The sequence below is a fragment of the Tamandua tetradactyla genome, chromosome 4 (assembly GCF_023851605.1).
Source record: "Tamandua tetradactyla isolate mTamTet1 chromosome 4, mTamTet1.pri, whole genome shotgun sequence".
Taxonomy (NCBI): Eukaryota; Metazoa; Chordata; class Mammalia; order Pilosa; family Myrmecophagidae; genus Tamandua; species Tamandua tetradactyla.
In genome coordinates, this window is record NC_135330.1 from 190,142,196 (window position 1) to 190,165,387 (window position 23,192).

Here is a 23,192-nt window from a genome sequence, read left to right on the forward strand (position 1 = left end):
CTCATACATGTTACATGCTTGAGGACTTCATTCCTCCTTACTGCAGAATAATATTCAATCTTACGTATATACCATATACTGTTTACCCAGTCATCAATTAACACACACTTTGGTTACTTCCTTCTATCGGCAATTGTGAAGATATGCTATGAAAATCAGTATGCAAGTGTCTGTTTGCATACCTGCTTTCAGCTCTTTTGAGTATATGCCAAATAGTGTGAAGTTTACTTAGCTTTCTGACGAACAGCCAAACTGTCATTCACAGTGGCTATACCATTTTAGTTTCCCATCAACAATGAGTAAGTCAGTGTTTCTGCCTCTTCACATCTCCACTAACACTGGTAGTTTTCTATTTGTTTAATAGTTGCCATTTCGGTACTCTAACATGACAATCTGATTGTGGTTTTGATTTGCATTTTCCTAAAAGCTACTAATGTTAGCATCCTTCTCTGAAAGACAGCGTAGCTTCTTCATGCTTCTAGAAACTGGCCATTTCAGTCACATTGTCTAGAACTGTTGGCACAATGTTGTTCATAATATTCTCTCACTATCATTTTTATTGTTATGGGGTCTGTGGTAATGACCCCACATAGAAAATCATTTTAACAGCTTTACTGTGGTATAATTGCACCTATAAACCCCACTTATTTAAGTGTACAATTTGATAAATTTTGACATTAATACACCCATGAAGCCATCACCACAATCAAGATAATTAACTACATCCATCGCTCCCCCAAATGTCCTTGTGTCTTTGGTAACCCTTCTCTACCTATCCCTCCCTGCCCACCACCAGGCAACCAATGATCTGCCTTTTGCGAATTAAACAAACTGAATAATTACATCCAATCTGTCTGATTCATGATATATTAAAATATTATAATGAAGTTTCACTTCTCTAGCAACCTCAATTATCTAAGAACAGAAAATACATAAAGTATGTTTGGACTTATCTGAATAAGAGCGATAAAGACCATGAATTTTTCTTACAACATCAGATACATCCTCGCTTAAAAACATCTTGAAAAAGAACAATGAATTGGAGAGCTCACATTTTCTCACTTTAAGACTCATTACAAAGCTAATCAAAACAGTATGGTACCGGCATAAGGACAGATTTATAGACCAGTGGAATGAACTTGAGTTCAGAAACAGAGCCTCACATCTAGGGCCAACTGATTTTTGGCAAAGTTGCCAAGTTTCCTCAATTGGGAAAGAATAATCTCTTCAAAAAAAAGAAAATGGTGCTGGGAGAGCCAGATATACATACGCAGAGGAATGAAGGGATACCTGCATTTCACACTATACAAAAGTTAACTCAAAATGTATCAAAAACCTAAATAATTTAAGGACCAAATCTATAAAACTCCTAGAAGAAAACCTAAGGAAGCATCTTCAGGACCTTGTGTTAGGCAACGGTTTCTTAGACTTAGCAACCAAAGCATTAGCCACAAAAGAAAAAAATAGTTACGACGAGACCTCATCAAAATTTAACACTTTTCAGCAAAGTGCCTTATCATGAAAATAAAAAGACAGCCTATTCAATGGGAGAAAATATTTGGAAACCACATATCTGATAAAAGTTTAATATCCACAATATATAAAGAAATCCTGTAACTCAACAAAAAAGACAACTCATTTAAAAAAGGGACAAAATACTCAAATAGACATTTCCCTGAAAATATACAAATGGCCAATAAGCACATGAAAAAACACTCAACACCATTAGTCTTTAGAGAAATGCAAGCCAAAACCAAAGATACCATTTCAAACCCACTAGAACGGCTGCTAGTTTTAAACGGAGACCCACCGGCCCACGGGGCTGCACACTGGAGGCCATCGGCAGGAGCTCTGCGGCGGCAGGCCCAAGCCGTGGGCGCAGGAGCCCGTGGGCACTGCCAGGTGGAGGCTGCTGGCCGGCCTCCGGCCCCAAGCTGGACACTGCCCCGGTACAAAACAGAGCGGCCCGAGGAACTCCTGGAGCAGCTAGACGGATGGCGCGCTGGGCCTTGCACCAACCAGGGCCTGCCCGAAAAGGCGCGCAAGGCGAGCCGCCCCCGAGCCGGGCCCTCCACCCTGCGCAGGGGCCGCCCCGGGCCCAGAGAATTTCCTACGACCCCACGAGGTACCCCAGGTACCTGCCCGAGGCCTACTGCCTGTGCCGCGGCTGCCTGACCGGGCTGGCGGGGGAGGAGGACTTCCACTTCCGCAGCGCGCCGCTGCTCGTGCCCACCGTGGTCCTGCGGCGCACGGCGGCCTGCGCGGGGGGCCGCCACGTCTACACCGAGCACTATGTCACCGTGCCCGTGGGCTGCACGTGCGTCCCCGAGCAGGGCAAGGAGGACGAGAGCCTCAACTCCAGCCTGGACAAGCAGGCGGTGAAGCTCGTGCTCAGCCCCCACGCCAAGCCCGCCTCGCCCTGAGGCCGCCCGCGGTGGGGCCGGGTGAGGCGCCTCGGGGAGGGGAGGCCAGGACGCCGGGGACCTGCGGGCGCTGCGGAGCCGGGCCCGAGCCCGGGCCGGGTGGGCGGGCGCTGGCCTTCTTGTCCTTTCAGGCCAACGTGAGCCCCGCGCTGGGTGAAGGTGTCTGAGGAGTTAGGCAGGCACGCGGCCTCTGTGGGCTCCACCCGAGAACCAGCGGGCTGCGCTGGGAAGCTTAATAACGGCCGCGAGGCCCCCACCCCCCAGCCTGGAGCGGGTGCTGGTGTGACCCTGACGGTGCGGGAACCCGGGGAAGGGGCGCGAAGGCCGCGCATCCTTACCGAGAAGGTACATGGCTGGCCTTTTCCCTGTCGTAGGACAGAGCCTCCTCCACAGACAGATAAACAGGTGTGCTTAAAAAACCCCAACTTTTTAAAACATTAAAAAGTGCAGAGGGGCGGGCCAGCATTCTCGGCTACCGTGCCAGAGACCCCGGATTTGATTACCGGTGCCTGCCCATGCAAAAAAAAGTAGAGAATATATACTTACTTTTTTATCCAACTATTTGAATAGGGGCAAAAAGCTATTTTATACTAGTAATTAAAGAGTTCCTGTTCGATGTCCTCTTCCTCCGGTACCGGGAGCTTGTACACCTTAATTGGAGTCCTCAGGTAGGCTTTTTAGCTAGTGCTGTCGTAGCATGAAGCCACGAGCCTCCACGAACACCATGGCCAAACCATGGCCAAACGAACCGGCATCTCGCCGAAGTTCGGGAAATACGTTTCCACCGGGTTAAGACAAGTAACTTCCGAAAGACTGAGCCCCGGTATTTATAGACAATGCTGCTAGCGTCTTCCTAATATGGCAATTGGTTACACTCCAGGGAGGTGATTGGCTGCTGGCAGCAGCTTCTTCATATGGTAACTGGCTACACTTGAGGGAGGTGATTGGCTGCTTGCTATGGCCAGAGCTAGGAAGGGTTGAGAAAGCTGAAGTTACGGTGGGGCGGGGCCTGCTTGCTGCCAGGGGCTTGCTGGCTACCTCGTGGCATCAGTTTTTGCAATTCAGTCTGTGCGCCCTGCTGACAATAATAACGCGGAAATGCTCGAGCTTGACTTAACCTACCTTCCAGGGAAGACTTTCGCTGGCTGTTAAGTTAAGCAAAGGGATATGCAGGAGGCCTATAAAACCCGGAAGAAGCTAAGAACTCCAAATCTCAAACTTGGCTTTATCCATGAGTGTATATATATATATACATATACGTATATATATATATATATGTATATATATATATGGACTCAGACAATCTAAAAAAGTGTTTTCATTTTTGGAAGCCAGTGGGGCCCATTTGTGGATATTTATAATATTGGGTTTAGTCTCAATAAAGATTAGAGCCATGACACCTTTGCCAGTTCTCAGGAAGAGTCCAAGTTTTGACTGGACATTCAGGGCCTCAGAAACAACCAAACACGAGGAGAAAATGGGCCAAGTTAGAATTTCCAGAGATCAAAATTGGAGGCCTCTGCAATCAGAGCTAAATCCGTACTCTTATCCTTATATTGAAAGTCTGGTTCATGAACGAAATTATTTGTAAAAGGTTGAAATTCTTTTTGTATCCTTGAAAGATGGTAGGTGGAGAGTGTGCTAGCTGCATGCAATCTCTGGATTCTGTTTTGATGACCTTAACTGATTTTTAGGGGAAGTAGGTTGTTAGTTAATTAGGGTCTTCTGTTTACCTCAGATTTATGGTTGAGGTTTAAATTAATCAAGATTTGATTTGATCTTAGAATGATGAACTAGTCAGGTACAGTCAGTATCTTTACAATATTGATCTTCTGTGACACTCCCAACCATCACCAAAAAGTATCCTTTATAGATATTTCACTTGGAAGCTTTGGCTTTCTCAAAAATAATGGGGATTTAGCTCCTCTATGCTAGTCTTAGCCTTGGCTTGATCTGGATGGAAAGTTAACTGAGAATATTCAACTCATACTAAGTGTTGACAGGAGATGTGCATGAAAAACACATAAATGAAAAAAAATCCAGATTTTCCAAATAAAATATTCAAAATTGGAAGTGATGGCTGTGGTTGGTTCTATGCAGTTTGGGAAATTCAACTTCCCCGTATAGCCCCTGGGGAAAATAGTATCCCTTGGGGTGGCAAATCTAGCATAAATTCTTGTCCTGAAAACACAAGGTTCAAAGCAAACCTTTTGTTGCCAGGTCAGAGCAAAAACAACAGTTTGTAAACTAAAAAGAAAAACTGCCCTTCAAACCAGTGATTTGGGTAATTGTTTTGATTATTGCCATTTTTCAGGCCACTTCTTACATATAAATAATGCAAATATCAGAGGAGAGTAAACTAGGGAGAATAGACTCTCTGCAGGGGGGAATATCACTATTTTATTAATTGTATTATCTGTTTAACTAAATTCAGCTTGTTAAAAGAAAAGGTAGCACATTCGCAATGGAAAAAATTAACTTTCCATTGTAAGATCTAGAGAGCTAACCTTTACTTGTATTTTTTCACTGAATGCAATAGTCTTCCATTTAGTCAGTATTTATGGAGCACCTGTGTGGTTCCAGTCACAGCTCTTGGGAGACAGTGGAAAACAGGAAACAATCTCTGTTCTCATCTAAAATGGAGAAATTACATAGCTGTCCAAGCAGAATTATATTTACACATGCTGCGTTCTCTCACATGAGTAGTGTTAAGGTAAATGAATTACTTTGCCTCATTGAGCTAAATTTCCTTCATTGTAAAATAAAATAGTGTCACCTACCTCATAAAGTCATTTTGAGTATTAAATAACGTTTTAAAAATAATAGCACGGGGCCCAGGCACGCGCGCCCGCCAAGATGGCAGGGGCCGGGGCCCAGCTGTCGGCAGCCGCCACCCTTCCCCACAGCTAGCGGCCTGGACGCCTGCCCGGAGAAGATGAGCCCCTGCTGCCCTCCGCAGTCCAGCGAGACGCAGAGCCGCTGTGCCGGGGGCCGGCTCCCCCGCTAACGCTCCGCGCCCCCGCGCCCTGCCGCCGCGCCAGGTCGCCCCCCGGCCCGCCTGCAGCAGCGACAATGAGTGAACAGAGTATCTGCCAAGCCCGGGCTTCCGTGATGGTCTACGATGACACCAGTAAAAAATGGGTACCTATCAAACCTGGCCAGCAGGGATTCAGTAGGATCAACATCTACCACAACACTGCCAACAACACCTTCCGAGTTGTTGGAGTCAAGCTGCAAGACCAGCAGGTTGTGATCAATTATTCAATTGTGAAAGGGCTGAAGTACAATCAGGCAACACTAACCTTCCACCAGTGGAGAGCTGCCCGCCAGGTCTATGGCTTAAACTTTGCAAGTAAAGAAGAAGCTACCACATTCTCCAATGCAATGCTGTTTGTGCTGAACATCATGAATTCCCAAGAAGGAGGCCCCTCCACCCAGCGTCTGGCACAGAATGGCCCCTCTCCTGATGAGATGGACCTCCAGAGAAGACAAGTGATGGAGCAGCAGCAGCACCAGCAGCAGCGACAAGAGTCTCTTGAGAGAAGAACTTCAGCCACAGGACCCATCCTCCCACGAGGACACCCTTCATCTGCAACCAGTGTCCCCCTTGCATGTAGTGGGCCACCACCTCCACCCCCACCCCCTGTCCCACCTCCACCCTCGGGAGCCACCCCGCCTCCCCCGCCCCCACTGCCAGCGGGAGGAGCACAGGGAACCAGCCATGATGAGAGCTCTGTGTCAGGACTGGCTGCTGCCCTGGCTGGGGCCAAGCTGAGAAGAGTCCAGAGGCCAGAAGATGCATCTGGAGGCTCAAGTCCCAGTGGATCCTCAAAGACTGATGCCAACCGGGCAAGCAGTGGGGAGAGTGGAGGAGGCCTCATGGAAGAAATGAACAAACTGCTGGCCAAGAGGAGAAAAGCAGCCTCACAAACAGACAAGCCAGCTGACAAAAGGGAAGATGAAAGCCAAACAGAAGATCCCAGCACCTCTCCATCTCCGGGGACCCGGGCAGCCAGCCAGCTACCTAACTCCTCAGAGGCTGGCCGGAAGCCCTGGGAGCGGAGCAACTCGGTGGAGAAGCCCGTGTCATCGTTGCTGTGTAGAACCCCGTCTGTGGCCAAGAGCCCCGAAGCTAAGAGCCCCCTTCAGTCGCAGCCTCGCTCCAGGATGAAGCCCGCTGGGACTGTAAATGATGTGGCCCTGGATGCCTTCGATTTTGACTGGATGAAGCAGGAGATCCTAGAGGAGGTGGTCAGAGAACTTCACAAAGTGAAGGAGGAGATCATCGATGCCATCAGGCAAGAGCTGAGCGGGATCAGCACCACCTAAGGCCGGGCCAAGCTCCACCAGCCCCCTGCCGCAGACATGCACCCACCCAACGGCCGCCACGAGCCTGCACCCAGCCCCAGGCCTGCTTGGAGGCGCTGAGTTTAAGTCTTAACCTATGAGAAAATGTTAAAAATGAGGGGAAAAGTTTGATTCCTGAATTTTTTAGATTCTAACTGACACAAAATATCAGATCTATGCGTCTTTTTTTGTATTTTATATTTGCTTATTTAAATGTACATTTATTTGGGCTTATAGAGAGGAGAATACTTCCTTAGATGACTGCCAGGGCTCCTCCTGGTTAAGACTCTGTTAGCGCCCTCATGGGCAGTGGCGGTTGCGCCCTCGGGTGGCAGAGCTGTCCTCACGCACTCCTTCCCCACAGCGGTCATAGTGAAAGTTGTGTCCGCATACCGCGGTGTCTGTCCACGTGGGTAATAAACTGTTTTCTGTCCACACCCAAAAAAATAAATAAATAAAAAATGGCGGGCCGCGGTGGCTCAGCGGGCAAAGTGCTTGCCTGCCATGCCGGAGGACCTCGGTTCGATTCCCGGCCCCAGCCCATGTAAAAAACAAACAAACAAACAAAATACAATAAAACAAGAAAATGTTTAAAGATGTTTCCCTTTCTTCCTCCCTTCCTTCCTTCCATCCTTCCTTCCTTCTCTCTGTCTTTCCTTCCCTTCCTCCCTCTCTCTTTAAAAAAAAAAAATAAATAAAAAAAAAAAATAAATAAAAATAATAGCACGGTGCCTGGGATCCACTGGTGTTAAAAAATATTATTTCCAATCATTTATAAGCTATGTGTAAAATAAATATCAAGTTCTTCTTTCTTCATGTTATGTCTATTGTGTTAACACGTATAGATCACTTCAACATCATTGTATGTTTTTTTTTATTAATTAACGGAAAAAAAGAAATTAACCCAACATTTAGAAATCATACCATTCTACATATGCAATCAGTAATTCTTAACATCATCACATAGATGCATGATCATCGTTTCTTAGTACATTTGCATCGGTTTAGAAGAACTAGCAACACAACCGAAAAAGATATAGAATGTTAATATAGAGAAAAAAATAAAAGTAATAATAGTAAAAACAAAACAAAACAAAAACCTATAGCTCGGATGCAGCTTCATTCAGTGTTTTAACATGATTACTTTACAATTAGGTATTATTGTGCTGTCCATTTTTGAGTTTTTGTATCTAGTGCTGTTGCACAGTCTGTCTCCCATCAGCTCCAATCACCCATTATCTTACCCTGTTTCTAACTCCTGCTGGACTCTGTTACCAATGACATATTCCAAGTTTATTCTTGAATGTCGGTTCACATCAGTGGGACCATACAGTATTTGTCCTTTAGTTTTTGGCTAGATTCACTCAGCATAATGTTCTCTAGGTCCATCCATGTTATTACATGCTTCATAAGTTTATCCTGTCTTAAAGCTGCATAATATTCCATCGTATGTATATATAACAGTTTGTTTAGCCACTCGTCTGTTGATGGACATTTTGGCGGTTTCCATCTCTTTGCAATTGTAAATAACGCTGCTATAAACATTGGTGTGCAAATGTCCATTTGTGTCTTTGCCCTTAAGTCCTTTGAGTATATTCCCAGCAATGGTATTGCTGGGTCGTATGGCAATTCTATATTCAGCTTTTTGAGGAACCGCCAAACTGCCTTCCACACTGGTTGCACCATTTGACATTCCCACCAACAGTGGATAAGTGTGCCTCTTTCACCGCATCCTCTCCAGCACTTGTCATTTTCTGTTTTGTTGATAATGGCCATTCTGGTGGGTGTGAGATGATATCTCATTGTGGTTTTGATTTGCATTTCTCTAATGGCCAGGGACATTGAGCATCTCTTCATGTGCCTTTTGGCCATTTGTATTTCCTCTTCTGAGAGGTGTCTATTCAGGTCTTTTTCCCATTTTCTAATTGGGTTGGTTGTCTTTTTGTTGTTGAGTTGAACAATCTCTTTATAAATTCTGGATACTAGACCTTTATCTGATATGTCATTTCCAAATATTGCCTCCCATTGTGTAGGCTGTCTTTCTACTTTCTTGATGAAGTTCTTTGATGCAAAAGTGTTTAATTTTGAGGAGCTCCCATTTATTTATTTCCTTCTTCAATGCTCTTGCTTTAGGTTTAAGGTCCATAAAACCGCCTCCAATTGTAAGATTCATAAGATATCTCCCTATATTTTCCTCTAACTGTTTTATAGTCTTAGACCTAATGTTTAGATCTTTGATCCATTTTGAGTTAACTTTTGTGTAGGGTGTGAGATATGGGTCTTCTTTCATTCTTTTGCATATGGATATCCAGTTCTCTAGGCACCATTTATTGAAGAGACTGTTCTGTCCCAGGTGAGTTGGCTTAACTGCCTTATCAAAGATCAAATGTCCATAGATGAGAGGGTCTATATCTGAGCACTCTATTCGATTCCATTGGTCGATATATCTATCTTTATGCCAATACCGTGCTGTTTTGACCACTGTGGCTTCATAATATGCCTTAAAGTCAGGCAGTGCAAGACCTCCAGCTTCGTTTTTTTCCCTCAAGATGTTTTTAGCAATTCGGGGCACCCTGCCCTTCCAGATAAATTTGCTTATTGGTTTTTCTATTTCTGAAAAATAAGTTGTTGGGATTTTGATTGGTATTGCATTGAATCTGTAAATCAATTTAGGTAGGATTGACATCTTAACTATATTTAGTCTTCCAATCCATGAACACGGTATGCCCTTCCATCTATTTAGGTCTTCTGTGATTTCTTTTAGCAGTTTTTTGCAGTTTTCTTTATATAGGTTTTTTGTCTCTTTAGTTAAATTTATTCCTAGGTATTTTATTCTTTTAGTTGCAATTGTAAATGGGATTCGTTTCTTGATTTCCCCCTCAGCTTGTTCATTACTAGTGTATAGAAATGCTACAGATTTTTGAATGTTGATCTTGTAACCTGCTACTTTGCTGTACTCATTTATTAGCTCTAGTAGTTTTGTTGTGGATTTTTCCGGGTTTTCGACGTATAGTATCATATCGTCTGCAAACAGTGATAGTTTTACTTCTTCCTTTCCAATTTTGATGCCTTGTATTTCTTTTTCTTGTCTAATTGCTCTGGCTAGAACCTCCAACACAATGTTGAATAATAGTGGTGATAGTGGACATCCTTGTCTTGTTCCTGATCTTAGGGGGAAAGTTTTCCATTTTTCCCCATTGAGGATGATATTAGCTGTGGGTTTTTCATATATTCCCTCTATCATTTTAAGGAAGTTCCCTTGTATTCCTATCTTTTGAAGTGTTTTCAACAGGAAAGGATGTTGGATCTTGTCGAATGCCTTCTCTGCATCAATTGAGATGATCATGTGATTTTTCTGCTTTGATTTGTTGATATGGTGTATTACATTAATTGATTTTCTTATGTTGAACCATCCTTGCATACCTGGGATGAATCCTACTTGGTCATGATGTATAATTCTTTTAATGTGTTGTTGGATACGATTTGCTAGAATTTTATTGAGGATTTTTGCATCTGTATTCATTAGAGAGATTGGTCTGTAGTTTTCTTTTTTTGTAATATCTTTGCCTGGTTTTGGTATGAGGGTGATGTTGGCTTCATAGAATGAATTAGGTAGTTTTCCCTCCACTTCGATTTTTTTGAAGAGTTTGAGGAGAGTTGGTACTAATTCTTTCTGGAATGTTTGATAGAATTCACATGTGAAGCCGTCTGGTCCTGGACTTTTCTTTTTAGGAAGCTTTTGAATGACTGATTCAATTTCTTTACTTGTGATTGGTTTGTTGAGGTCATCTATGTCTTCTTGAGTCAAAGTTGGTTGTTCATGTCTTTCCAGGAACCCGTCCATTTCATCTAAATTGTTGTATTTATTAGCGTAAAGTTGTTCATAGTATCCTGTTATTACCTCCTTTATTTCTGTGAGGTCAGTAGTTATGTCTCCTCTGCCATTTCTGATCTTATTTATTTGCATCCTCTCTCTTCTTCTTTTTATCAGTCTTGCTAAGGGCCCATCAATCTTATTGATTTTCTCATAGAACCAATTTCTGGTCTTATTGATTTTCTCTATTGTTTTCATGTTTTCAATTTCATTTATTTCTGCTCTAATCTTTGTTATTTCTTTCCTTTTGCTTGCTTTGGGATTCGTTTGCTGTTCTTTCTCCAGTTCTTCCAAGTGGACAGTTAATTCCTGCATTTTTGCCTTTTCTTTTTTTCTGATATAGGCATTTAGGGCAATAAATTTCCCTCTTAGCACTGCCTTTGCTGTGTCCCATAAGTTTTGATATGTTGTGTTTTCATTTTCATTCGCCTCGAGGTATTTACTAATTTCGCTTGCAATTTCTTCTTTGACCCACTCGTTGTTTAAGAGTGTGTTGTTGAGCCTCCACGTATTTGTGAATTTTCTGGCACTCGGCTTATTATTGATTTCCAACTTCATTCCTTTATGATCCGAGAAAGTGTTGTGTATGATTTCAATCTTTTTAAATTTGTTAAGACTTGCTTTGTGACCCAGCATATGGTCTATCTTTGAGAATGATCCATGAGCACTTGAGAAAAAGGTGTATCCTGCTGTTGTGGGATGTAATGTCCTATAAATGTCTGTTAAGTCTAGCTCATTTATAGTAATATTCAGATTCTCTATTTCTTTATTGATCCTCTGTCTAGATGTTCTGTCCATTGATGAGAGTGGTGAATTGAAGTCTCCAACTATTATGGTATATGAGTCTATTTCCCTTTTCAGTGTTTGCAGTGTATTCCTCACGTATTTTGGGGCATTCTGGTTCGGTGCGTAAATATTTATGATTGTTATGTCTTCTTGTTGAATTGTTCCTTTTATTAGTAGATAGTGTCCTTCTTTGTCTCTTTTAACTGTTTTACATTTGAAGTCTAATTTGTTGGATATTAGTATAGCCACTCCTGCTCTTTTCTGGTTGTTATTTGCATGAAATATCTTTTCCCAACCTTTCACTTTCAACCTATGTTTATCTTTGGGTCTAAGATGTGTTTCCTGTAGACAGTATATAGAAGGATCCTGTTTTTTAATCCATTCTGCCAATCTATGTCTTTTGATTGGGGAATTCAGTCCATTAACATTTAGTGTTATTACTGTTTGGATAATATTTTCCTCTACCATTTTGCCTTTTGTATTATATATATCATATCTGACTTTCCTTCTTTCTACACTCTTCTCCATACCTCTCTCTTCTGTCTTTTCGGTTTTGACTCTAGTGCTCCCTTTAGTATTTCTTGCAGAGCTGGTCTCTTGGTCACAAATTCTCTCAGTGACTTTTTGTCTGAGAATGTTTTAATTTCTCCCTCATTTTTGAAGGACAATTTTGCTGGATATAGGAGTCTTGGTTGGCAGTTTTTCTCTTTTAGTAATTTAAATATATCATCCCACTGTCTTCTAGCTTCCATGGTTTCTGCTGAGAAATCTACACATAGTCTTATTGGGTTTCCCTTGTATGTGATGGCTTGTTTTTCTCTTGCTGCTTTCAAGATCCTCTCTTTCTCTTTGACCTCTGACATTCTAACTAGTAAGTGTCTTGGAGAACGCCTATTTGTGTCTAATCTCTTTGGGGTGCGCTGCACTTCTTGGATCTGTAATTTTAGGTCTTTCATAAGAGTTGGGAAATTTTCAGTGAAAATTTCTTCCATTAGTTTTTCTCCTCCTTTTCCCTTCTCTTCTCCTTCTGGGACACCCACAACACGTATATTTGTGCAGTTCATATTGTCCTTGAGTTCCCTGATACCCTGTTCAAATTTTTCATTCTTTTCCCGATAGCGTCTCTTTCTTTTTGGAATTCAGATGTTGCATCCTCCAAATCACTAATTCTGTCTTCTGTCTCTTTAAATCTATCATTGTAGGTATCCATTGTTTTTTCCATCTTTTCTACTTTATCCTTCAATTCCGTAAGCTCTGTGATTTGTTTTTTCAGTTTTTCTATTTCTTCTTTTTGTTCAGCCCATGTCTTCTTCTTGTCCTCCCTCGATTTTTCGATTTCCTTTTTGAAGAGGTTTTCCATTTCTGTTCGTATATTCAGCATTAGTTGCCTCAGCTCTTGTATCTCATTTGAACTATTGGTTTGTTCCTTTGACTGGGCCATATTCTCAATCTTCTGAGTGTGGACCGTTATCTTCTGCTGCTGGCGTCTGGGCATTTAGTCAGATTTCCCTGGGTGTCGGACCCAACAAGGTTGTGAGATTTTTCTGTGAAATCTCTGGTTTCTGTTTTTCTTATCCTGCCCAGTAAGTGGCGCTCGTGGCACACGTTTGTCTCACGTGTTTGGAAGGGATCCCCCCGGTCACCGTTCTCCGTGGCCTGGGGATTTCCAATCCAATTCTCTCAGTTGGTTCGGGGGGGCCGCGCGTGGTGGGGGCGTCAGCCGCCGTGGCTTGAGGGGACCCTGTGGCTCCTTTATTAATTTCCCTATTGGTGTTTGGTTGGACCCAGTCCCTGCCACTGTCGGAAATTCCCTCCTCTCCCTGGAGGGGTGTCGGTCGCCGGCCACAGCAGGCCCGGGGAATTCGCCACCGGACCAGGAAGCCGCCCTTGGGGGAGGGGCGTCAGTTGCAGGCCGCCGCGGCCTGGGGAATTCGCCACTGGACCAGGAAGCCGCCCGCGGGGGAGGGCCACCGCGGCTTGGGTAGCCCTCTGATCCGAGACTCGTAGCCGGTCAAGGAAGCCGCCCACAAAAGAGGGGCGCCGGCCGCCGCGGCTTGGGAAACTTGCCTCTCCGAGATTCTCAGCCGGCCCGGGAAGGAGGGAGGGAGGAGCTCCGGCCGCCACAGCTGCCGCTGCTCGGGGAGTCGCGCGCCGCCTGGGGATCTCACCGCAGCCGAGTCTCGCAGTCAGACTAGCCAGTCCAGACTGGGGTACACTGTGTGTCCATTCCCTGCCGTGGCCCCGGGAGCTCTTCTGCACTGTTTCTGTTCACCTAGTAGTTGCTCTGGAGGAGGAACTAAGACGCATGTACCTTACTAAGCCGCCATCTTGGCCCCCCTCCATTGTATGTTTTTTTATATAAAAAAGTTTTAAGTGAAATCTATAAGACTTTCACTAGGCATCAGCAGTTAAATTTAATATGGTGAAATTAGAGGGTGGTGATTTTATAGGGGGAATTACTGTTTCAATGAATAACACTATTTTACTGGTATGGAATTTGTTCTCTTGTTAAAACTAAAGTTTTTTAGGGTATTGGTGCTATGTTGTATCAAATCATATAGAAATTTTACTGGCTAGAGGAATTATGCCAGCCAAAGTTCAGTAACACACCTTTATTTTCTTCTTTTCTCAATACCATGTTGCTGATTATTTCATACCACTGGCATAGACTCACCTCATTTATGTTGGCACCATAAATTCCTAGGCTTTAGGGAGTAGCAGTACTTCATTATTGTAAATTCCAGAGCTTCTTCCCCGATCCCAAAAAGTCCTACAGTGCATGCATTTTCTTCAAGTAAGTCCTACCTTGCAGATTTTGCAGCAGCCTTTGGAATCCAGATACCTGGCTGGTTGTTGAAGATGTTTTTCCAACCTGTTTTTTCTACTGCATGCTTGTTTATGAAAACAATTTGGGAATAGCAATCAAAGAGCATTCTGCAAATGTCAGCAGCTCCACATGCAGAGGCCAAGCAGTCAAACTTCTCTTTTTACTGAATCTCTTTTAGGGCAAAGGAAAACAAATGTTACCCTTTTAGTAATTGGCTTCAGCTCTGATTTTACAAAGGAATGGAAGGGGAAAGAGTGAGAAATTCCTGTCTGAAAGGGGTTTTAAATTTACTCACACTGCCCATGATGCCCAGTACACAGCTGAGTAGTTATAATAGAAACCTTTGAATTTTTTTTAGCAATCCGAACTAACTACCCTTTCCACTTATATTATGGGTGTTTTGTCTCTCAACATAAATCTTTAAATTAGGAAGAACCAAGATGTCTATTAAAATATTCTTTTTAATTTCTCGAAGCTCTTTGAAGAAATTAGGGTGCCTCCTAAGAATTCATAAAGCTTATTTCAGTCCATCATTCACTTTGAACAGACACAAATACCTAGTGGAAAGCATTGCCTTCCAGCCTTGCTCATACCCTCTTCCTTAGCTGGCCAGCCAGGCTTGCTTTGTTTCCAGCAACATTACAGAGACACAGTTATAATGAAGATACCAAGGAACACACTAGACCTAATTAATTTTTTCAAGGGTACCAGAGATATATCTAAAGTTCTTTTATGAAATCCAGAAGTGGATCATATGTGAACACAGATTTGCTAAAATTGAAATCACATAAAGGGTCCAATGTTAAAAAAACATGTTGGGTGCTTATTAAACAAAAATGTAATTTAGGAAAATGGCAGATTAGAAGTATTGGAGAGGATGTGGAGAAATAGGAACACTCACTTATTGTTGGTGGGAATGAAAAATGGTAGAACAGTTCCTCAGGAAGTTAAGTTTAGAATTACCATGTGACCCAGCACCCCCAATTCTAGTTGTGTACCCAAAAGATATGAAAGCAAGGACTCAGAGATATTTGCACACTGATATTCATAGCAGCATTATTCACAATTGCCAAAAGAAAATAAGCAACCAAAGTGTCCATCAACCAGTGAATGGATAAATAAAATGTATCACAATGGAATATTATTCAGCCATAGAAAGAAATGAAGTGCTGATATATGCAACAACATGGATGTACCTTGAAGACATCATATTGAGTGAAATAAGCCAAATATAAAAAGACAAATATTGGATGATCTCTCTAATATGAAATCATTAGAATGAGCAAATTCATAAAGTCAGAATTTAAGTATAGTTACCAAGGGCCAGGATGTGGGGAGAGAATGGGAGCCAGTTGCTTAAATTTTACAGGATTTCTTTTTGGATTGATTGTAAAGTTTTGGTAATGGATAGTGGTATTGGTATCACCACATTGTGAACGCAATTTCACAGCTCTGAATTATGTACTTGAATGTGTTTAAAGGGAAAGATTTTAGGTTTCATCTGTGTTACTAGAATAGACATTTTAAAAACCAAACATAGGACCGTACAACACAAACCGTGACTCCTTCTGTAAAAGATGGGCTGTAGGTTATAGAACAATTATGAAAATGTTCTTTCTTGAATTGTAACCAATGTACCCCACAAATGCTTGGTGTTAATATTAGGGTGATATGTGGGATATCTGTATTTTATGCAGGATTTTCTGTGAAACTAAAACTTCCCTTATAAACAATAAAGAAATAAAAATGAAGTAGTGATTCCTGCAAAAGCAGGGATGAATTTCAAAATAATTGTTCTGAGAGAAAGAAGCCAGGCAGATAAGAACACATACTGTGTGACTAGAAGTACAACCTCATCTACAGCAGGTCACTGGTTGCCAAGTGTGGAAACTGCAGGGTGGGTGGGGAGGAAAATGGAGGGTGAAATGACCAAGGACAGAAGGAAATTTTGCAGATATATTCATTATCCATGATTGTGGTGATAGTTTACATATGTCAAAACTTTTCAAATTGTATACTTAAGTAGGTATATCATTTATGGTATGTCAATTATACCTCAAAACTATGAGATGATTTTTAATTAAGAAAAAAAAATTTTTTTAAACACAAATGTGTTGTGGGGAAAAATAACATTTATAATTTTAAAAATCCCCAAACCCATCCAGTACTCAGGAATATTTAGGAATTTGAAAAATATAAAACATTAGAGAGAAACCTTAAGACATCTAAACAAATGGAAGGATAAATCATGTTCATGGATTAGGAAAATTCACTATGAGCAAGAGGCCAATTCTATTAAAATTTGTCTGTTGATTCAGTGCAATCTCAAAATCTCAGCAATTTATTTTTGTTGAAATTAACAGACTGATTCCAAAAAATCATATAAAAATGCACAGGATTTAAGATTACCAAGACAATTTTGAGGAAAAGAGCAAGGTTGGAAGACTTATACTGCTGGATATGAAGCCCTACTTTAACACTACAGTAATTAATAGTATGGTATTTGTCTAAGGATAGACAAATAGAATAATGGAATAAATTTTAGTGTCCGGAACAGATATACACACACAAAGAGTCATCTGATTTACAGCAAAGGAGAAAAGATGAGATTTTTAATAAGGGAAGTTGGATGAATTGCATATCTGTATGGAAGGCAAATAAGCATTGGTCTCTACCTGACAGGGACACACCAAAAGTAATTTGAGATGAATCAGAGACCTAAAAGCATAAAATTCCAGTAAAGTTCTAAAAGAAAACATAGAAGAATATTTTCAAGACTATCGAACACAAAATCAGTAACCATAAAAGAAACAAAATTGATAAATCAGTCTGCATTATATTAAGAACTTTTGGTCAACAAAAGATAACACAAAGTAAAAAGGCAAGTCACAGACTAGGAGAAGATACTTGCAACATATATCCAGAAAATTCAAAGAACTCCTACAAAACAAAAAACCTTGACCCTACTTTTTAACAAAATGGATAAAAGATTTGAACAAGCACTTACAAATGAAGATACCAAAATGGCCAGTAAGGCTTGAAAAGATGCTCAACATAAGTAGTCGTCACGGTGACAGTGGGCTCTCACTGCAGCCCACCTGAATGGCCAAACCAAAGGACTGACAATACCAACTGTAATGGTGCATAAACTGGGAAATAACTCTGGAACCCTGGCAATCTACAAAAACTGAGCACACTCTGTGATCCAGCAATTCCACTTCTGGTTATATGCCCCACTGAAACGAGTCCCTCCATCCACCAAAAGACATCTATAAGAATGGTCAGAGCAGCTCTATTCATAATATCCCAAAGTGGAAATAATCCAGATGTCTATAAACTAAAAAATGAATAAACGAATAGCAGGATATTTTTAAAGTGCTACACGATACTACGATGAGAAAGAAAAATCTAGTAAACACATTCAGTAAATGGCTCATAGACAATATGCATAATAAAAGCCAATAGCAATCTGACCTGAAAAAGTACATGCTGCCTGATCATTTAATATGAAGATCAAGGAAAGGCTACAACTAATCTATGGTGATAGAGAAAGACTAGGAACTGAACTGTGTTTGGGGGGAAATTTCCAGGGCTGTTGACAGCCATCTGGGCCTGTGGGGCTGTTAAATGAATGTTTACATGTGTAAAAATTCACCAAGCTGTCCATTTAAGATCTGTGCACGATATTGTTTTTAAGATAGACATATATTATATAATTTTTTAGAAATTGCAGAAGGTGAGGAAGAGAAGCAGAAGCAACACATTCTCCTGGCGGTTGCTTAACAAAGTTTCTGCCCGAGCGTCCGAGGGCTGTTGCTGTAAAACAACAAACCCTTTCAGTAGGGTGAAACATCACGCTGAGTGGAGAAAGTGCCTAATTCATGCCTCTGTGAGTAAGTGCACCCTGTTCATCAGGCTCAGAGCACAAGAGGGAGGAAGGGAGGGTTGAGTTTTCATTCTTCCCACCCTGCAATTTGTGGTTTTGCTCATCACGTCTGTATTTTACTTCTGATTCCGCTTCTGACAAAAAAATAACAGAAATCCCTAGCTTAAACAGCAAGGAAAATTTTTTGACTCACCTGTAGGAAAGTCCTGTCATATAACTTTTTGGTTATTTGATCCAGCTGCTCAATACAGTCACTGAGCATTGAGGACCCAGGCTGTTTCCATCTCTCCACTCTACCATCGTGGTGTTGGATTCATTTTACAGCTGGATCCCTTGTGGTTATAGGATAATTGCCACCTCATCTACATCCTTCCTCCTTCATGGAAGAGAGGATTGCTCCTGGAATCCCAGAAAAAGCAAGGAAGAGCTTCCTAGGAAGCATCCAGCAAACCTTGTCTTGTGTCTTGGCACAAATCTTTTCAGTTTCAAGTGAGGTAAATGTCACCTATTTTCTTCTCCATGTGGATATTCAGTCATCCCATTGCCATTTCTTTAAAAAGCTATTCTTTCACCATTGAATAGTCTTGACACTCTTGTTGAAAATCAGTTGATGTAAGAGTTTATTTCTGACTCTCATTTGATTCCCTTAATCTATGTGTCTATCTTTACGTCAGTATCACATTGCTTTGATTGCTGGAGCTTTATAGTAACTTTTGAATTTGATAAGTTTGAGTCCTCAGAGTTCATTCTTTTTCAAGATTGTTTAGGCTATTCTAGGTCCCTTGAATTTGCATATGACTTTTAAGACCAGCTTGTAATTTCTGCAGAGAAAGGCAGCTGGGATTTTGATAGAGGTCATTTAAAATCTCGAGCTCTATTAGAGAAGTATTGTTGTCTTAACAATACCAAATCTTCCAATCCATGAACATGGAAGCCTTTCCTTTTAATTAGATTTTCTTTCAATTACTTCAGCAATGTTTTGCTGTTTTCAGTGTCAAGGCTGGCACTTTTTCCCTTAAATTTATCCCTAAATATTTTACTCTTTTTGATGCTATTGTAAGTAAAATTGTGTACTTATTGTCATGTTCTTATTTTTATTTGCGAGAAGTAGAAGTGATTTTTGAATATGCATCTGGTAGCCTACACAGGTGTATATATTTGTCAAAACTCATTGACTTTTACACTTAAGATCTGCACATTTCATTGCATGTTAAGTTTCCCTCAAAAAAATAATATATGGTTTTTACAAAATGATCAGGACCAATTGTTTTTGAAGTGAGACTGATTTAATAATTGAATATACTCAAGATTTCTGTAATTGGACTGATAGGTCATAAAGGAAGGTCCTCTTGGGGAGAAAGGATTTGTGGTGTTCAAAAATAGAGCACTGCCGGGCGGGCCGCGGTGGCTCAGCGGGCAAAGTGCTTGCCTGCTATGCCGGAGGACCTCGGTTCGATTCCCGGCCCCAGCCCATGTAACAAAAACGGAGAAACAGAATACAATAAAAACAAGAAAATGTTTAAAAATGTTTCCCTTTCTTCCTTCCTTCCTTCTCTCTGTCTTTCCTTTAAAAAAAAAAAAAAAAAAAAAAAAAAAAAAAAAATAGAGCACTGCTAATGGTTGTTGATGGAAAAATGAAATAATACAATGTTGCTACTCCAAAGAGCTAAAGTGGCTCCCGAAATCAGCAGCTCTTAGAGACGAATGTGGGCTGTAATTCCACAACACTGACATTTACTTTGTGAGAGCACCCATGCAAACAAAAAGGCATTTGTTTCCCTAAAAAACAAACAAACAAACAAAAAACCTATCACTTTGACCATTGCTCATTGAATTTGCATCTGCCATAATCACTGAGCACCCAAGTCCCAGAATCTTTTTGCTCTGCATTCTCATCCCCGGGAGACACCCTGAGAATGAGCAGAACACTGCTGCTGTCTCTTTCACCATGTCGCAAAAGGCTAAGAATTATCAGGAGAGGTTTCAGTTATCAAGCAGGAAGGTAGGGCTCTCTTTGTGCAGAACTTCTTGTGAAAAAATAAAAACTTAGCAAGTTGGCAAATCTAAGAAAGCTTCCAGACTCAGAGAGCCTGGATACATTAGTCTTTGTGCTTCTGTACCTGAAATTAAAGGAAAATAGACCGAGAGGAATAAAGGGGCTAAAGGGGCCAAGGTCATTTTTCTCACTGACAGGCTGATTCATCCTCAGAGTTATTAGGTCTCCCAAGATCCTAGCCTGAGATAGGTCTGGATGACACTAGCCAACATTCATTAGAGAAAACCTGTTTATCTTTAATCTCCTAATGTGAACTGCTATCATATTAACAATCTAGATATTCCTGAGATGATTACAAATAACCACCCTTCAAGTACAAGCGATAAAAATGATATTAACATTTGTTGAGTGACTGTACTCCTTGTATTGTTCTAGTGCTTTTGTTTTTTTTTTAACGTGCTTCTCAGTTTAAAAAAAGTTGACAGTAACAATCATCAGAAAAAGAATATTCACTCTACCACACAAATTAATTCAATAAATTTGTCTTTGGTATATAGACAACTAAAACATCATTCCTATATATGAATTGAAAAGCTTTCCCTCTCCAAAACTATCACCAATGCATTGAAACCCACCATTATGTCCTATCCTTTGGATCTTCCCACTGAAGGACAAGAGAAAAAAAATTCCATATCCATCATCGAAAATCTATTAGTAACTACTTTGGCTAAGCCTTGAAACTAAAATGTCACATATCAATTACACAGGCCTGAACTGACATTTGCTTCTTGCCCTGAGCAAGACATACAGATACAGAAAATTGCTTTTCCAAATGTAGCCACACATACACACCCAAAATACAATATTTGCCTTTGTAGGAATCTGGGATTTATGAAGCTAGTACCAAAAGCTGTGTGTTTAAAGTAAGAATTTTAAGTTTTGGGGAATTAATAGAATTCCACCCGTCCTCAGCATGCCGTCTCTTTCGCTGGCATATCTGAATGTGCTGAAACAAAGCGAGAATGTTTTCACAAACCTCTGGCAGAACTGGGCAGTAGAGGGTGGGAGTGGTGTAAAGCCTTAATCCTCTCCCAATACCACCAGGAAAACAAATACTCGCTGATGGGAATGAGGCCTGTGTCCCCTGTAACTTGGTTGAAGCAAATGCAAAAATTCTTTTCCTTAGAATCGCACCGAAGGGGCAGAGAACTGTCGACAGTAAGCAGCAGAAGATGCCATTTTCAGAGAACAGCCATTCTTCTCCATGACCCTCTAAGGAATCTCAGGTACACCCAGATCGGCTGGCACTCATCCCAAATGCAATTTCCATCACTCTCTACCATCTGCTAACATACGGTGCCTCGGCTTCAGAGTCAGCTTCAGGAATTGCCAGCTACAAACAGCCACATGTGATTGGGCTTCCTTTTAAAAATACCAGTCAGCTAAAGCACAGACCTGCAGCCATCTACAGTCTCAATAGAGAGTGAAATTAAACTTAAAAGAATGTTTCTACTGTGTGAGGCTGCGCTCTCTATCTCCATATCAGAGGTAATAGCAAATACATAGCCCTCAAATATTCTTAAAGTAGAAAAATATACCACGCTATAAATGCATACATTTACATATATGCAAGCTTATACAGAGATACTTAATTTAAGGATCTTTGCATTTCTTTTATATAGTAATTAGGTTCATAGTCAGTCTAAAGAGTGTATCTAATCCCACTGACTGATGTCCTTTTAAGGCAGAAAATTCACTCTTAAACTGTCCCTGAAACAACTAAGTTCAATTTTCCCTTTTGTAAGAGAAAGACTGCAATCACTTCTGATATGACACCAAAATAGTGAGAACCCCTCTTACCAAAAGTCTACATTGGAAAGGAAAAATCCCAAATTTCAGTTCTTCTACTCTGGTAGCAAAAACAAATTTCAAGCAATAGATCTTATTTCATCTTGAAGCAGTAAGTTCCAAAAGCATATGTTATATTTATTTTCTGAAAGATGAGATATAACACACAGGGATTGGATTAGAGGCCCAGGAAAAGTAGTCTTCCCATTTCTCTCAATTTTATGATTCAATGATATTGAATGAAAGAATCAGCCAGTTATTATTACTCCACATATAGTGAGCATTTTTACCATGAATGAGAAATAATACAGGTTCAATAAGACGAATGCAGCCCGCAAAATGTGAGTAATGTCAAAAGGCCAAATACTGTATGATTCCACTTATATGAAATATCCGGAAAAAGCAAGTTCATAGAGTCAGAAAGTAGATTAGAGCTTACTAGGTGCTGGGGGGGGGGGGGGAGGTAAATGGAAAGTTGCTGTAGAATGGGTAGAGTTTCTGTTTGAGGATGAAAATGTTTTTGTATTGGATGGTGTTGATGATAGTTAAACAATAAAAAGTGACGCTACTGAATTATACACACACAAATGGTTAAAATGACAAATGTTATGCTATATGTATGTTACCACAATTTGAAAAATAGGGTAATGTTTGTGACCCAACGTCTCACTGGGAGATAGTGACTCACTGCTGCCATCTGCTGGAGATTCCAACCTCAGTAGTCTTGACTGGATGGCTTTTAAAATTTGAATTACCTCCAAATAGTTAACCTCATTTATAGAAAGAGCCAATGCTGCTTCGTTGTGGCATAAGGTGTGTTTGCGGGGGGTGGGGGTGGGGGTAATTTTGGCTGCCTGGAACATGCTTAAAAGCATAAAATATTCATACTAAGGAAGGCATCTGCTCTGTCCTATAAATGGCTTTGAAATAGCTGATGAGTAGAACCCATCCTAACATGTAATGCCACAGTTCCCTCTTCCTTGTTCTTTTGGTCATTTAAAATCAGAAATGGGCCCAGTACCCATGATATTATTTCCCAAGTACCCTAGGCTTGCCTCTTGCTTTTGTTTCCAAGTACAGTGGCAGAAACAAGTAGCCGTCTGCCTATCAGCAGGCAGGGGCTGAGGGGGGTTCCAGCCACCAAGGGAGGCTGCTGGATGGCAGGTTTGGGGTCTTCCTCACCAGTTCTCATGATGTCAGGTTGT

The 23,192-nt window shown here is 41.2% G+C and overlaps 2 pseudogenes across 1 annotated transcript; both read left to right on the forward strand.

Annotated features, from left to right (window-relative positions):
• Positions 1-1,994: 1,994 nt before the first annotated feature.
• LOC143680597 (interleukin-17D pseudogene) lies at positions 1,995-21,635 on the forward strand (annotated as a pseudogene). The gene is made up of 2 exons (XR_013174071.1): positions 1,995-2,444; positions 21,326-21,635. The product of XR_013174071.1 is annotated as an interleukin-17D pseudogene (transcript).
• Positions 5,458-7,219, forward strand: LOC143679604 (ena/VASP-like protein pseudogene; annotated as a pseudogene).
• Positions 21,636-23,192: the final 1,557 nt, after the last annotated feature.